This window comes from Danio rerio, chromosome 6 (assembly GCF_049306965.1).
Source record: "Danio rerio strain Tuebingen ecotype United States chromosome 6, GRCz12tu, whole genome shotgun sequence".
NCBI classification, from domain to species: Eukaryota; Metazoa; Chordata; class Actinopteri; order Cypriniformes; family Danionidae; genus Danio; species Danio rerio.
The window spans coordinates 23,699,060-23,716,776 of record NC_133181.1 but is presented as its reverse complement, the minus strand read 5'-3'; the positions used below and the strand labels follow the sequence as shown (position 1 = coordinate 23,716,776).

At 40.6% G+C, this 17,717-nt stretch overlaps 1 long non-coding RNA gene across 1 annotated transcript; it reads left to right on the top strand.

The window, feature by feature from the left end:
• Positions 1-241: 241 nt before the first annotated feature.
• LOC141386257 (uncharacterized) lies at positions 242-2,821 on the top strand. Its single transcript, XR_012407930.1, has 5 exons — positions 242-746; positions 1,175-1,296; positions 1,384-1,425; positions 1,713-1,843; positions 2,178-2,821. It is a non-coding gene; the product is annotated as an uncharacterized lncRNA (long non-coding RNA).
• The last annotated feature ends 14,896 nt before the right edge of the window (positions 2,822-17,717 follow it).

Genomic DNA, 17,717 nt, shown 5'->3' with positions numbered 1-17,717 from the left:
AAAATGTCATCATGTGACATTTTGAATCATCATGTCATCAAGCTTAAACACAAACCATGTTTCTAACTTTTAATACACACTGTTAGACAATTCTGTAATTAAACAGTTATTTACTGTATTTCACCCAGTATAATACTACAAATTCCTTTTACAGTGAATAACTGGATTTACCGTTGCATTATGGGAGTTTAGTGTGACGTCGAACAATATATACAGCGATTTACTGTATTTGTAAAAATTTGTGTATTATACTGTATTTCCACAACTTCTTTGACGCCACCTTGCGAGGATTCGACAACTCTGCACCACAGGATTTGCCAAATTTTCTCTGAGGACCCTGGAGCAATTCTGGAGGACAATTAAATAGTGTGCCTGATGAACATGCTGGATTTAACAAACATTACTATGGTATGCTGAGGCAGTGATTCATTTTACAGAATGTTTTGTGGACGAGAATTATTTCGCCCATTTGAGAAATATCACATCCATTAAGATGTTACATTTAATTAGTTTATTACATTAACACTGCTATTACTTTAAATAAGACTGTTTATGACTGTTAGCCATTGTTCTCATCATATCTTTTTATTTATTTACATGGGAACCAGTGTTGCAGCGGGTTTGGGTTTAGGAGGGAACCAGAGGGATGCAGACAGTTTTGGAGGACACATTAGCTAGCAACAACGGTCAGACGGAGAGTGTTTTCCCCCAGAAAACTATGAATTAAAGACCAACAAATAATTCAGGTAAAATTTGAGCTGATTTGAGCACCTTTATAACTTGCATTTGCTCGGTGACATTGGCTGAAGCGATCTTAAGATGGTAACGTTGGCTAAACTGAGCTAAGTTAACACCGAATTGAACTCAAACTCATTTTAGCGTGCAACGTTTAACTTATATTGATTTATACTATATATTAGCTGTTGTGAACTTATTTTTCTCTGGTTTAGAGTAGCTAATGTTAGCTTGAGAAAATAACATTGTGACGTAACCTATAATAACGTTACTTACATTAACGGAAATCTATACAATATGCTGATAACCACCTTTTTGCTATTATTATTGTTTAGATTTGTTTTGTTGGGTTTCGGACAGATTTTTTTTCTTTATCACAACTCTTGACATGTGGTTTAACATAATTGTTGTTACCATTATATATATATTTTTTGTTTAGATATGGCACTGGCACAGCAGTGCTTACAGGTTTTGTCTGAAGAAGAAAACAGCATTTCGGAGGAACATCTTGATCAGCACAGCCTTATACTTAAAAATAAGCAAGAGTAGTAAGCAACCAAGGTAAACAAATTAAAGTTGTGTGGAGGTTAATAATTGTAGCATCATATTCTTATCTGTATTTTTGGCTTTTTTATGGTCCTAATATAGAATACTGGGAGCATGCTTGTGCAAACTGGAACTCATACAACAGTAAGCACTGTACATCTGTTTGTTTCTCAATATAGTAACGTTACTTTTAATACAAAATATGTCACATGTTTAGTTGCTAGCTAAATTAAAGATTTGTTTCCCTGTTTTATCAAACCATTTAGTGTTTTTTTACATTTGTTTATATTTTTGAGCAGATTCAAGTATGTCATGGGTCAGGCATTTTGTAATACAATAATTAGTATTGGGATGCATGCATTTGTCTCTGGATTAAATGTCTTTTTCCCATTTCATGTTGCCTAAATATTTTTTTGTATAAATAAATCCAGAGGATGAAACAAAATGCACAGAAACAACAAGAGTGAGCCAGAAGAAGGCAGGAAGAGTAATGAAGAGAATGACAACCATGAACAACAGAGTGTTATCCTTCTTTCACCAGCTAACTGAGAACTTGGATTAGGTGAGACACTCTCAATAGTTTAATCAGCATTCAGTCTGTTTTGGTTTATTAGGAATACATTAAACAAATTGTCTAATCTGTCCTGCAGTGACTCACCCTATCACAAATGCTACAATGTTTTTGTAAAACCTTGTTGGGGAAAAAATAAACAGGATATTCTGGTTAGTTATCTTTTAAACATGGTAGTGAGCTAGTCATGGGCAGAAGCCAGTTGCTCAGTACCAGCTGAAAACTAGCCCAATCCAGCTGCCATGCTTCAAAATAACTAACCAGTATATGATTATTTTAAACAAGCTTCCTCTATGCTTATGTTAGTCTGTTTCATCAAATCCAGAGGTCACCATAATCCTGGACTGGGCCAAATCCTGACCAGATGCTGTGGTGGTCATTGAGGAGTGGAGAGTGAGAGCTTGATTCCTGAAAGACACACATGATCGATGAGTTTCCACATTGATCCAGTGGGCCAGCCTGACCACCATAGGGTGGTGACCTTTCAAGCCTCCGGTGCCTAGACTGCGGCTTTGCACAAGTTTGGCTAGAGGAGAACTGGTCATGCCCAACTGAGCCTGGTATCTCTCAAGGACTTTTTTCTACACTTTTGTCAGTTGGTGAAGTTTGTTCCATGCCACTGTCGCCACTCGTCTCGCTTGGCTTCGATTGGTGGATCGGTGGATTTGCTGTTCAGTGTTTGGACTTTCAGCAGTGACATTTACTACTTCAACTCTGAAAACTGGACTGAAGCAGCTTCAATTTACAAGAACATCTATGTTAAGCTGCTTTGACATCATTGATCTACATTGTAAAAGTGCAATAAAAATAAAGATGAATTACATTTGAACATGTGAATTCAGACATTGTTGAGCATTTGACACCAGATTAATATTTTAAAATTGGGTTCTTTCTGAGTCGGCTAATGGTTACAAAAATTTTTTTTCCAACAATATGCAATTCAGACAATTAAATTATTATTGTATATGTATGTTCTAGTGCTTTGTGTGATTTATTTATTTTTAATCTGTTGATTTAATGCTGGGGCGACGAAGTGGGTAGCCTCACAGCAAGAAGGTCCCTGGGTCGCTGGTTCGATCCTCGGCTCAGTTGGCGTTTCTGTGTGGAGTTTGCATGTTCTCCCTGCGTTCGCGTGGGTTTCCTCCGGAAACTCCGGTTTCCCCCACAGTCCAAAGACATGTGGTACAGGTGAATTGGGTAGGCTAAATTGTCCGTAGTGTATGAGTGTGTGTGTGGATGTTTCCCAGAGATGGGTTGCGGCTGGAAGGGCATCCACTGTGTAAAAACTTGCTGGATAAGTTGTCGGTTCATTCCGCTGTGGCGACCCCGGATTAATAAAGGGACTAAGCCGACAAGAAAATGAATGAATGAATGATTTTAATGCTTAATATAATATTCACACATTTTTCCTTAAATGCTTTAAGCATTATCAATGTTTTAAAGAATGGAATATTTTGTAATTGTGTCTGGTTTAATGTCAGTAGTACTAAGTACAATTGGGGTTTTTTCTCTCAACAATATGCAGGTCAGACACTTAAATTAGTTTTGCACATGTATGTTCATGTGCTTTGTCGTTTTCAATGTTTTTTTTCTTAATATAAGATAATTTGAATGATTGAAATGAAATGTTTTTACACAGTTTTCTTAAATGTTTTAAGCATCTCCAATGTTTAAATATAGAGTGTTTATTTATGTCAGGGTTCTGCCACTCTGGTCTTGTAAATTCTTGTTTTTGTGGCAGAGCATGGACACTACCCATGTCTGGTCCTGTTTCTGTCTCTGTGTGCGCGCGCGCCATCGTGGGTGTACGCAGAGTGTGCGCGCTCCCGCTTGATGCGGCCGCGCGCGCTCTGCGTCCTTCAGACGCGCGCTCTTGTACTCGTGTTTGTGTTTTCGTCTGTCTGCAGAGTGGAGTTTCATTCCCAGCGTCTCAATCCAGTTGGTTTCGGTTTTGGTCAACGCTGGGATGAAACATGCACGCTGCGTGTGTGAGCGCACGGTGAGCAGGGTTCTTACACCTTTTCCAACTTCAAATTCCAGCACTTTTTAAGCACTTTCAAGGTGAATTTTTATGCTTTTCCAGCACCTAACAACGACGGTAATTTGCGTTTATGTCTGCTGTATGTACTTTTTCACACTTAAATCCATTGTGCTATTTTAAAAAACACAATATGACATTTCATCTTAAATTATTTAATAGTTTGAAGCAAAAAAAAAGTTATTGGATGAAGTATCTTTTTAAGTTTGGTCTCTTTCTACCTAAAATTGATATCTCAAAAAAGCTTAGTCAGATTTTGTTTGGGCGTAGTCCCAAACTTTCATGACCAGTCGTTTATGATATTTCATGTGCATCACTATTCAAAATTCATGTAACAAATTAAATCCTTAAAGTCCGAGAATATTGTTGCTGCAAATTAATGAACTGTTCTTATGTCAACTATTTTGAAAATCAGTCATCAAAATATGGAAACCATAGTTTCTAAGCTTTCATCAATATCTCTTTTTATTATTGTCAATATTGCTTTAGGTTAGGACTAAGGTACTGTTGTAACTGTATGCAAATGTCCCACTTTCCAAATAGTGAAAGTTAAGGGGTTAAAGGAAAACATGTTTAATAGTTCAAAATGTATCCCCTGTAAGTAGTCTTGGCATTCTATATAATCTATTTATAAATGACAAATAATCACCAGACAGATAAATACAATTTCAATAAACACTTTAATTGTGTGAAATAGGAATTTTTTTTTCCATTTGCTTAAAACTGAAACTGCACTGAACAAAAGTTGGGCAGAACAGGGTAGGGCCTATTAAGGAGTGTCCTTCAGTTCCTTTAGTTTTTCAGCTAGCAGTTTCTCCAAAGTATCCAGACTTCTTTTCTTTTCCTTTGCTGCTCTTTGAAGGCAATTGGACTTTGAGATGAAGCTTAGTTTTCCTTGTGATTCAGCTTTTTCTGCATTGTCATCAGCAGATTTCAGGAGGACCCTCATATCCTTCTCTAGTCTCTTCTTTTTGGATTTTATCTCTGTTATCTCTTCCATTAGTCCTTTCCTCTTCTGTGCCTTCTGTTCATCTTGCTTTAGACGTCTTTGATCATCAAGATACATGTGGTATTTCTGTCTGGCAGCAGCAGCAGAAAGGAGTAGCTCCTTTGTGTAGGCTATGTTAAGAAGCCCTCCGACACTCCGCACATGGTCATGAATAACCCGCTGGGAGATTAATGAATGCTCCTTGAGGTTCTCCACCATAACCTCCTTGTTGACAGAAAACCCTCGTTCAACAGAGGCTTGGCCATGTGAAAGGATCAGGAGAAGTTTCACTACTTCCCATAAATGGTGACATGCTGCATTGTTGGATAAATGTTCATGGTAGAATGCATCCAAACTTCCACTTTCTGGGTTGAAGTTTCTAAAAGAATCTGATGCTTTCATGAGGCTATGGTCATAGAAGTGACCAAACTCCCTCAGAATCTCATCACAGCATTTCTCTTCAATGCGCCCAGTTTCCACTAAGAGCCGCAGAACAGTGGTGAGTTTTCGGGTGCTCAACTCTTTGCTCTTGAGAAACACCCTTGGATCGAGAACAGAAAGGCTTCTCACAAGAGGATATTTGAGTGGAGCTTTTTCGAAAAGCATAGAGACCATCTTCAGCAAAAATAGTTTGCAGTTCTGCCTAAACTCCAGCCTCAGCCTCTCAGCGTCTGAGTTCTTCTTCTTGTGCTCTTCTAGGGTTCGTTCTATGACAAATCCCACTCTCAGTTTGGTAACATCCAAATAGTTGGCTGGATCAGCATAGTCAACTTGTAGAAGCTTTACTGAAGTTGTTGCATTCTTCATGACACTGGGCTTAATTAACTTCACCAAAAGACTCCTAAGCATGTTGGTAAGATCCCCACTCATAAACGGCAACAAGGGTTTGTCTATCTGGTATAACTTAAAAAATTGTGTGATTTCCAGAGCCACCTTTAGAAAAAGTTGAGCTTTGCCGGAAAGAGGTCATCTTGAACAATCATCTGAGCGGTCTTGAAAGATTTAGAAGACAATTCGGTTACAGTTTTCGCTTTTGCAGCTTTGATGTACATTTTCAGAGAAGGCAAAATCTGTAGGGCACGCTCTGCTACCTCTACATTTTCCAGCCATCGATGACTACAGAAGTCATGAGGAAAGGATGTGGAACCAGTGACTGCTGTATAGTCCTCTCTACGTGCTGGTACATCTTTGAATAGCCATTTAAGGCTTGAAAGAGCATTTCCCAGGTCCCAATCTGTAGATGCACACCCTGCTCTGAATGAATTGTTTAGTATGTGCTGTAGTGTTTTTCAGTTTAAATAAAACTTTGACATGTTTTCCATGCATAAGAAGTCTTTAATGATTGTCCCATAGGGTGTTGGTTACTATGAAATCATCTGAAGGGTTAACAGCCATATTGTGAGCACGGTATAGACCAGTGTTGCAGACTGCTGAGACAAGCACATCCTGTTATTGAATATAGGGGCGAGTTCTAAGAATGACAGGATGTATGAGCCATGTGTGTGTTAAGAGGAGACATTTGCCTTAAAAGGTTAACTCTTAAGAGAAGATGCACGGAAGACAACTGTGGTATAAAAGGATGTGCCTCTGAAGGAGAGTTTAGAGAACTGTACCTCTCCTGCGCAGATTGTATGATTGCTTTTGGTTTCTCTCCTGCTTGAGCAAATAAAACTTATAATTTTTGACAGATTGACTCCGAACCCATTTTTGGACATGCACTGGACCCTTTGAAGTCCAACAATTTTGGTGACCCACGACGTGATGGGAAAAGGAGGAATTTTGCTGAACAGAGGGATGAACTGAATTCAACATAAAGGCGCGCCTAAAAAATAAGGTAAGCAGAAACCTTTTAAATAAATTCTGCGATTGAATACTGCAAATTAAGTGTTGAATTCAGCATAATCCTGATGTAAGTAAAATACAGAGAAACCAAAAGTAATATTTTACTTTTTTTTTTTTTTTTTTTTTTACATTTTTTGAAGAATATCAGGGTAAATTGTTAGAATTTAAAGGAAAGGCCTTGTCCCTGCAGGGTAATTTTAGGGTGAATTACTAGAATTCAAATAAAATCCTTGTCCCTACAAGGTATAAGGGCGAATTTTCGCGCAAGAGAATTCGAAGGAAATCCTCTTCCCTTAGGAGGTAAAAAATTAAAAGTGACCCTACTCTTGACGAAGGTAGAAAGCTTTTAATACCAGGGACAAAGACAGAAAGTCATGTCTTTGTAAGGAAGTCCCCCTCCCTGGGGAGGCATTTTTGAGAGTCACTCTTGTCCTGACGAGAACCAGATACTTTCAAAATAAAAATTGAGAAGAGAAAATAATTTCCTGAGAAAGACTGATTGCAGTATCAGGAATAGATAGAGTAGGGAACATAAAATATATATATATATTTAAATAATAATAATAATAATAATAATAAATAAATAAATAAAAAAGGGAGTGTGTGTATGTATATATATATATGTATATATATATATATATATATATATATATATATATATATATATATATATATATGTATATGTGTATATATATATATATATATATATATATATATATATATATATATATATATATATATATATATATATTGTCAACTGTAACAAATTAGTGCAGAGAGGGAACAATGGAGGGTGAATTTGACAGAGAATGTGAGGAGTATGGGTGTCCAAAGTTAGGAGTTCAATGGAAGAAACTAACTGAAATAATGATAAGTCAAACAGAACCAAAAGACCTGAAAACACGCATGAAAGAATTGGACATGTGCAAAACAGAATTGATTGAGCATTTTGGTACTGATTGCATGGAGAGAAAGGGATCTCTGTTTCAGAAAGTAGGAATAAAAGAACAAAGAGCACAAGAAGCTGTCTTGAGGCACAGAAAAGAGGAAGTAGGGTTGTTGGGTAAACGAGCTCACAAAAAGAAGGAGAAGCAGCTAGAGGGAAATTTGAGAAGATGATCTAGAGTCACTCTCACAGCATCTTTTTTGAGACCAAAGAAAAAGGAAGTAGACAGCAAAGACACAGAAACCAAACTGAGCGAAAAACAGGAAGCTGTAGCTGAGATGAAGGTTGAGTCTGTAGCCCCACCTACCGCCCCTATGGTGAAGAAACTTTACCCAGACCTACCGCCCCCATACAACCCAGCTACTAGTCAGAAACCAAAGCAGCTAATGAATCAGGAAACAGGAAGACAAATGGTACTTTATACTGTTAATGGGGGTACATTAGACTTAGATAGAGCTGATGATCAAGATAATGGGGCAATGACACAGGAAGAAGTTAGTGGACTGTTAGAAAAAATGGTGAGAAGAAGAGAAGATAGCATAAGACTGCTGGAAGACATAGTAAGAGAAGGAGAAGACAGTCTTTTGAGACGTGAGGGGCAGGAGCAAAAGCATAGATCAAGTGACATGGATGGGAGTGTAGAATCCACAGAGAGGGAGGAGGAAGTAGTTGTGAGAAGGAAGAAGTTAACAAAAAATGGACAAGGTAACCAAGAAGGGAAAGTATCAGTTCGTATTGAGGGCCAGGTCACATTAGAAGATATCAAAAAAGGGGACAATGAAAGTTCAGGAAGTGATACTGAAACCCAACATGAACCATTCACAGTTAGGCGAAGTGACAGAATAAAGATAAAACAACAATCAAAACCACACTTGTCCAGTATAGGACAAGTGATAAATATGCCCCTAGTGGCTGGATCCCATGGTCCTACATATCAGCCCTGGTCACTGACAGATCTTGAGACCCTGGTAAAGTAACTACCTGCCATAACTGGAGGGGGAGGCAGATGGTTGAATAAACTTTTTACATTATCACATGGTCAAGTACTCTCAGTGGGAGACTTAAGACAGATAATGAGCAGGGTCCTGTCAGCCTACCAGATAACAGAAGTGGAAAACATGGCTAACACCATGGGTACTTCTAACAGTACACCATTGGTCACTGCAGGGGGTCAATCACCCCTATGTCAGGCCATCAGGGATAAATTCCCAACGCCCGAAACCATGTTCGAAAACATGAAGTTTAAATACAGGGCTGGTGAAAATGGGGCTGCATATATAAATAGATGTTGTCAGGAATGGGAAGAAGCGTGTGATGAGAACCCAATGTCTAACCCTGTCACTAATAGAATTTTCAGGGCAGCAGTGTTAAAAGGAGCTCCAGCTGGAGTGACTCAGGCTATGGAGCAGTCTCCTGAGGTACCAGGCAGTGACGATGCTAAATGGAAAAGGTATGCAGTACATTTTATAGATAAAGCAGAAGAGAGAGCAGAGAAAGAGGGAAGTGAGCTGTTAAAGCTACAAAAGGAGCTTCTGAAGCTGCAACTTGATGAAAAAAAGTCAGCTAAGAATAAGGGTTTGAAACAAATGACCCAACAACAACACACCCATCCACCCCAGCCACCCCCACAGCCTCAGGTTGAGTCAGGACACGAGACTTTTGAGCCATATTCAAATCACGCCTCTCAATATCAACCACAGCAGCAGCAGTGGTCTAGGGGAAGGGGTAATCAGAGGAGTAGGGGTCACAGGGGATACCTGGGCAATTGTCACACATGTGGAGGCACAGGTCACTGGGCAAACTCCTGCCCAACAGGCAATAAAGGCTGTTTTACATGTGGGGGCATGGATCACCTAGCTAGGGACTGTTACCATCAGCCAACAGGCCAGCCCATGAGTCGACCTACTAGAGGTCGGGGCAATCAAAGAGGTGGAGGCCGCACACAGAGAGGAGGTTGGGGTAGCAGGCCAGTACCACCTAATCAGCCAAGCTACCAACAACCACTCTGCCCAGAGTGGGATGGAGCTGATGATAGTTATTATGCATGAAGGTCCCCACAGAGAACCCAAGAGAGGGCCATGGCCGAGCCTCTCTTAACTATCACTGTCAACGATAGGGATATTAAGGCCCTAGTGGACACTGGAGCTACTTACTCTACTGTCACTAAAGACATTGACCAAAAGAAATTATCAAATAAATGTGTAGAAGTTATGGGTTTCTCTGGGGACAGTGAACAATGGCCATTGACTAAACCACTTCCTGTCACCATCGCAGATCAGCAGCTTACTCACTCATTCCTGTATTCTACTAACTCCCCTGTTCCTTTACTTGGCAGAGATCTTTTAATTAAAACAGGGGCAAGCATACTACGCTCTCCAGAAGGAGTCATTGTATCTTTTCCTACAGGACAGAAAGTTAACTGTTCACTGCAAGGTGGAGTAGGCCACAATCAGTGGCTCCTTGCACCATCCCCCACCCCAGACAATTGTGTAGACATTTACTGGGCCTTGTTGTCACCATCACAGACAGGAGCATATTCACTTTTCCAAGAATGGAAGGCATGGATATATACTTTAGACGTTTTCATTCCACCTCCTGATGACTTACACTGCACAATGTTTTATGACAGGCAGGAAGACCATGTGTACCAGGAAGCCTTCACAGATCTGGAAGGTTCGCAGTGGAGCTTAAAAGGAACAGGTCTGTTGATAGGGAAAGAAGGTGTGGTGGCTCCAGTTTGTTTAACAAAAGAACAAGAGACCTGGTACAAAATGAGACAAACTGCTGCCCCACACATATCACTGGCATTGCACCCCACACATGAGGCTAGGGAGCTAGGCTCAATGACAAAAAGGTTACTTGCAGTCACTGACTGGGTACCTACAGATAACACAGAGTTGTACTACTCCCCGTCAACAGATAGCTACAAAGTGGTGAGAGATACCACTGACTTGGGCACTCTGGAACACAAATGGATCTCTAGGTGTCATGGCAGAGATAAATCTGATGGGGAGGGGGCAGAGGAATTAATTAACTCCATGCCACAGGAACTATGGTCCACAGGACCAACTGATGTGGGATATTGTGACATAACACCTGTCACATTTGATATCTCTGGAGGCCCACCAATATGGGTCCCACAGTATAAAAATAAGCCTTAAGCTGTAGCTGGCATTAAGCCAACGATTGAGGGGCTACTGAACTCTGGAGTATTGACCCCTCACCAGTCACATTGGAACACACCCATATTCCCCGTCCCTAAACAGGGAGGCAAGTACAGAATGGTACATGACCTTAGAGAAATCAACAGCAGGGTCACTACCCCGATAGTTGCTGTCCCCAACCCGTACACTGCCCTTTCTATGGTGGATAACTCACACAAATGGTTTTCATGCATAGATATGGCAAATGCATTTTTCTGTGTACCAATTGCGGATGAATGTAAAGATTGTTTGGCCTTTACTTTTGAGGGGGCCCAATATTCTTATAACAGACTACCCCAAGGGTTTATTCTTAGTCCAGGCATCTTTAATCAGGTTCTAAAACAACAGTTGGAAGACTGCCAGCTTCCCGACGGAGTGGTAACAATAATGTATGTTGATGACATCCTCATAGCTGCTTCATCACCTGAATCTTGTTTGAAAGCTACTGAAATTGTTTTGCAGAGATTGTGGGAATCAGGACTGAAGGTCAGTAGGGATAAGTTACAGATTTGTAGACAGACAGTCACCTTCCTAGGGAGAGTAGTGGGGGTTAGTGGAAATGGTGTATCACCAACACATAAGAGAGACATACTAACACACCCAAAGCCACAGACTGTAAAAGAAATGCTCTCTTTCTTAGGACTAACAGGATTCAGCAGACACTTTGTACCACAATATGTGGCTCTGACTAGCCCTCTCAGGGACATGGTAAAACAATGTGGCATGAGAAATCTGACGGCACAGCTTCATTGGACGATGGAGGCCGAAAGAGCATTCCAGAAAACAAAAGCAGAACTAGCTCATTGTAGTAACTTATGTACCCCAGACTACAAAGTACCGTTCCAGTTAGACGTGTCAGAAACAACCACAAGCGCACATGGAGTTTTGTACCAAAAACAATCAGGTAACAGAAGAATTTTGTTGTATGTCAGTGTAATCCTGGACCAGGTAGAAGCCAGACAACCCCCATGTGCCAGATTTGCCGCAGGTCTAGCTAAAATAATACAGAAAACATCGCACATCGTCATGGGTCATCCATTGTTGATCTTAACCTCTCACTCAGTGGTCAGTTTTGTCAATTCAAGCTCGTTCACCTTCTCTGCCTTGAGACAGAGAAGAATGATAAAAATTTTAACAGCTCCTAACATTACCTACAACCACAATGGGATCAACATGGCTGACCTAATGACCGATGGAGAACCTCATGACTGTGCACCATTGACAGACAGATTATCAGTAGTCAGAGAGGGCCTATTGGCCTCACCACTTCCTGAAACAGATAACCCAATCACACTGTTCACTGATGGTAGCTGCCATAGGGCAGATGATGGAAATTTGAAAGCAGGTTTTGCTGTGGTTAAATTACAAAATGACCAATTTGTTACAATACAATCTGAACCACTAATTGGCAAGCAATCTGCACAAAAAGCAGAACTATTGGCCATAATCAATGCATTGAGACACTCAGAAGGGCAAGTTGTTAACATCTACTCTGATTCTGCATATGCAGTGTCCGCAGTCCACGTGGAGCTGCCTGTGTGGATCAGATGTGGATTCACAACTTCCTCTGGCCGGCCTATTACTCATGAGAAAGAAGCAAAAGAGCTCTTCGAAGCCATAAAATTGCCAAGCAAAGTGGCTATCATTAAGTGCACTGGTCATTCTAAAGGAACTGACCTAATATCAAGAGGGAATGAGGCTGCAGACTTGGCTGCAAAACGTGCCTCAGGCTACCTACAAGGTCAGTTTGTGGTCACTTCTGAGCCAGACGTGACATCCCTTCTGCCAGAATTCTCAAGAGAATTCTTGTCTGAGCAGCAAGACCTGGCTGCTCCAGAAGAAAAGTCTGTATGGAAAAACAAAGGGGCAATCAGACATGCTGATGGCCTGTGGACAGCACCTGATGGTAGAGCTCTGCTCCCTGCATCTATAGCTCCAAGTGTATTGAAGGAAGCCCATACACCTGCACACTGCAGTGACAAACAGATGTCACGAGCATTGCAGTCATGGTGGCATCCTTTCATGCCACACCTAATCTCTGGTTACATAACGTCATGCAACATCTGCCAGGAACACAATATTAAACCAGCTATGAAACCATCTCAGGGGTCATTTCCACTTGCAAATGGCCCTGGAGATGAAGTTATCATTGATTTCACTGACATGATTGACAGAGTGCAAGGGAAAAGGTACCTGTTGGTCATGATTGATGCATATACTGGTTGGCCTGAAGCCTTCCCAGTTGGCAAGGAGGACAGCACTGCTGTCATTAAATGTTTGATAAACCACTATATCCCACACCACGGTTTTCCAAGAAGAGTTAGGTCTGACAATGGCTCACATTTCAAGAATGAGCATCTAGCTGAGGTAGAAAAAGCATTAGGCTTGTAGCATCACTTTGGTGCAGTCTATCACCCTCAATCACAAGGGAAGGTTGAACGGTTGAACCTAACTCTGAAAAACAAATTGGCTAAAATCTGTGCACAGACCAAATTGACCTGGTTGGCTGCCCTTCCACTAGCCTTGATGTCAGTACGCAGCTCTGTGAACAGGGCAACTGGGTACACACCTTTTGAGTTATTAACTGGTCGACAATTTCCTGGCCCACATGCCCCACTGCAGCTTGAACCTATACAACCCATGTCACACAAACTGTACTATGACAAACTAGTTGCCTTGATTACATCATTTGATAAAGTCCTGCCAACAGATTTTAGGGGACATGAGTATCCTGCTCCCACCCCGGACCGAACCTGGGATTGGGTGAGGTTGAGAGTCTACAGACGTAAATGGAAAGAGCCCAGGTGGTCTATTCCTTATAAGGTAACATCACGCACTTCTCACTGTGTTCGTCTTGCAGGAAAAGGTGACACTTGGTACCACCTGAGCCAGTGTTCACCGTCAAGATCGCTGGACGACACCAGAGTGGACCTTGCTTCGCAGGTCCAAGAGAGGGAGGATACCGCAGAAGGTGCAGAAGGTGACACACAAACACATACACATAAAGACCCAGAAGAAAATTTCCATCAATCACAAAGTAGTCTACAAGCTTTGCAGGTGGTCTACAAAACTGGGGATTTATTCACAGCCCCAAAAGGTGATGCAGTAGCTCATTGTGTTAGTGCAGATTGTGCATTTGGAGCAGGCATAGCAAAAAAATTCAGAGAAAAATACGGGGTTGACAAAGTAAAGGCCCAGAGAAAAACGAGAGGTGACTGTGCTGTAACTCATGAGGCAGACAGAATAGTTTTTCATTTGATAACAAAAACGTTTGCCAGAGACCTACCCACTTATGAAGACTTTGAGAGCAGTTTAATCCGCATGAGAACGTGGTGCAACAGGTTAGACATTACAAGATTATCCATACCCCGGCTGGGGTATGGTTTGGATAAGTTGGAGTTTTACAGAGTTCTCCACATTATCAAGAAAACTTTCAGAGGCCAGAATATAACAATCTCCATTTATACTCTTGATTAAGCTCATATACATAAAAAAATTAAGCTGAATTAACTGATCAAGATACTGCTTGCTATAAGCGTAATTACGCTGTGGAAAAAAATTAAATAAATAAATAAAAAATAAATGAAATAAAACATTCTAGAACTATAGTTCATCTGGAAGAGAATAAAACATGAGGGTCAAATTGTGGGAAAACTGGAGACTCCTTGGGATAATAGGGGTAGAAATATTGATAATAATGGGAACAATTTTGGGAATAGAAAAATTCCAGAACAGAAATGAAAACTCAGCTGTAAAATCAACAAGAATGAGCAGACACAAAAGATCGACAGATAGTGACTGTTTTAAATATTATGAGGGTAAGCTAGAACTGGACTATGTGAAAGGAACTACTACATCGTTCACATTTGATTTATGCGATGCCATTGATTGTCGTGGTAGTGATGCATCCTGGAGAGGGTATGATGTGTATCTATGTGCTCCAAATTCAGTGGTAATGAAGTGTGAGAATGATAAAGGTCCAGAAAGGGCAGATGTATATTGGCCATGCGTAGGTGGATGGAATACTGTTATGAAATGGACTGGACTGTGGACACCCCAACCAAGTTTGGGAAATGAGCAGAAACCATTCTGGCAGGGCGTGAATCTTCAAAGAGATTATGATAATACAAAAAATCCTCTGACGCTATCACTAACAAACTTGCAGGGATCATCAAATGGGAAAGATGTAGCATATTTCTTTATAGGGGTGGACATAACTGGAAAAGATTACCATACTCATATTGTAAAAATTAACTTTAAAGAAAAACCAACAAAACCAACTAGAACATCTCAAATTAGGGATCATAGTAAGGAAATTAGAGGTCAGAAAGTAGTAATTGAAATGGATTACACTAAATTGACCCCTGAGGATATAATGGAAAAAGCTACAGGATACGGGGAAACAAATTTGTGGCTAGAATGGATGATTTCCACGGCTAAACAAACAAAATTAACAGATTGTGTTGCATGTGCAAAAGCTAGACCCACTCTTAAAATAGAACCAGCCCCTTTGATAAGAAGTGACCCCATAGGATTTGGATGTATGATAAGTCTCACCCGAGAAGCTAGACCAAAAGGATGTGGCACCCTAGCAGAAATATTCCCCCCTATAAATAACCAGACAAAAACAGGCCCATTCTCTGCAGACCCAGGAAATTTTACCTGCTTTAATTTTACTCCCTCCGGACCAGTGTTAGTAAGGGTAGGGCATATTAACCCTTTATGGTGCAAGGAGATTATCCACAATGCGGGGGATATAATAGGACCATGGGCGCGGGGAGGACTATATTATTACTGTGGAGAAAAAAGATTGTTTGTAAGAATAAAAAGGACAACTACTGAAGGCATATGTGCGATGGTCAGGTTGGCAGCACCAGTAATACTGATTGGCAGGAAACAAGAGGGAAAGGGTGGGACTACAATCAAGAGAAGAAAAAGGGGTGCAACGTTTGACTTAACCACAGATTCTCCAACCTACATAGACTCAATTGGGGTCCCCCGAGGGGTCCCAGACAAATATAAATTAGCAGATCAAATTGCTGCAGGTTTTGAAAACATCCCAATTATCTCAGCTATTTTCCCAGTCACTCCTAACAAAAATATAGATAGAATAAATTACGTACATTACAATGTCATGAGATTGGCTAATCTAACCAGAGATGCGGTAGAAGGCCTGTCAGAACAATTAGCACCTACTTCATTGATGGCTATCCAGAACAGAATTGCCCTAGACATGCTACTTGCCGAGAAATCGGGCGTGTGTGCTTTTTTCCAAGACCACTGCTGTACCTTTATTCCCAACAATACTGCTCCTGATGGATCAGTAACAAGAGCCCTAGAAGGACTAAAAACTCTCTCCAAAACTATGGCAGAACACTCTGGTGTAGATAACCCATTTGATGATTGGCTGACCAGTGTGTTTGGTAAATACAAAACCATGTTCACATCTATCCTAGTCTCTATTGCCACTTTTGTGGCTATAATAGTAACATGCGGATGCTGCTGCGTCCCTTGCATCAGGACATTGTGTAACAGGGTGATAGTAACCGCAATTGAAAAGAGGGATGGAGCCCCACCCCCTTACACAATGCCCCTGTTAATATCCCCTGAAGGTGATGAGGAGGAAGAGGAGTGTCATTTATAAATGTTGTTTTTCTCTATTAACTGTGTTTTCTTGCAGATGCTGATTGATTATACGTTTTGTGTTATAAGAAATTTCTCTCTATTAATTGTGCTTCCTTACAGATGCTGATTCATCATATATTGTGTTATAAGAAATGTTAAGTAGATATTTTGAGTCTAAAAGGAATCTATCGAAATGTTTAGCTTAGACATTTTTTTTGTTTTATGTTTTGTGTGATTGACTCAGCTGACTTGTTGTGGTCGCCCACATGTCAACTAGGGGACCGACTGGGTGTCTTTCCCCACAGGGGTTTTCGGCCCAGTCCTGTCTGAGCACACTGGTTTATAGGGCATTTATAGGGAATTTTTTTTTATTTTTTTATTTTATGTGTGTGAAATGTTGATTTACAATAGCAGTCTGATATGATGCCTCAGATGAACTTGCGGTGGCTGCCCATACGTCAATTAGGGGGTCACCTGGGTGTCTTTCCTCAGAGAGGTTTTCGACTCAGGCTCATCTGGACATATTGGGCTGAAAATATATATATATTTTTTTCTTCCTTTTTTCCTTTATTTTTATTCTTACACATAGACTTAGTTATGGTAGTTTGAAGATTTATTGAATATAATAAAGTGTGGCCTCTTTCAGAGGCCAAGAGAGGGATTTGTGGTGTTTTTCAGTTTAAATAAAACTTTGACATGTTTTCCATGCATAAGAAGTCTTTAATGATTGTCCCATAGGGTGTTGGTTACTATGAAATCATCTGAAGGGTTAACAGCCATATTGTGAGCACGGTATAGACCAGTGTTGCAGACTGCTGAGACAAGCACATCCTGTTATTGAATATAGGGGCGAGTTCTAAGAATGACAGGATGTATGAGCCATGTGTGTGTTAAGAGGAGACATTTGCCTTAAAAGGTTAACTCTTAAGAGAAGATGCACGGAAGACAACTGTGGTATAAAAGGATGTGCCTCTGAAGGAGAGTTTAGAGAACTGTACCTCTCCTGCGCAGATTGTATGATTGCTTTTGGTTTCTTTCCTGCTTGAGCAAATAAAACTTATAATTTTTGACAGATTGACTCCGAACCCATTTTTGGACATGCACTGGACCCTTTGAAGTCCAACAGTGCAAACCACAGCTTCCAACATTAAGCATTTTCTTGCCTGATTGGTGTTCTATGTTTTGCTGGGCCATGAAGAAGAGCTTTCAATTCTCTGCTTCTG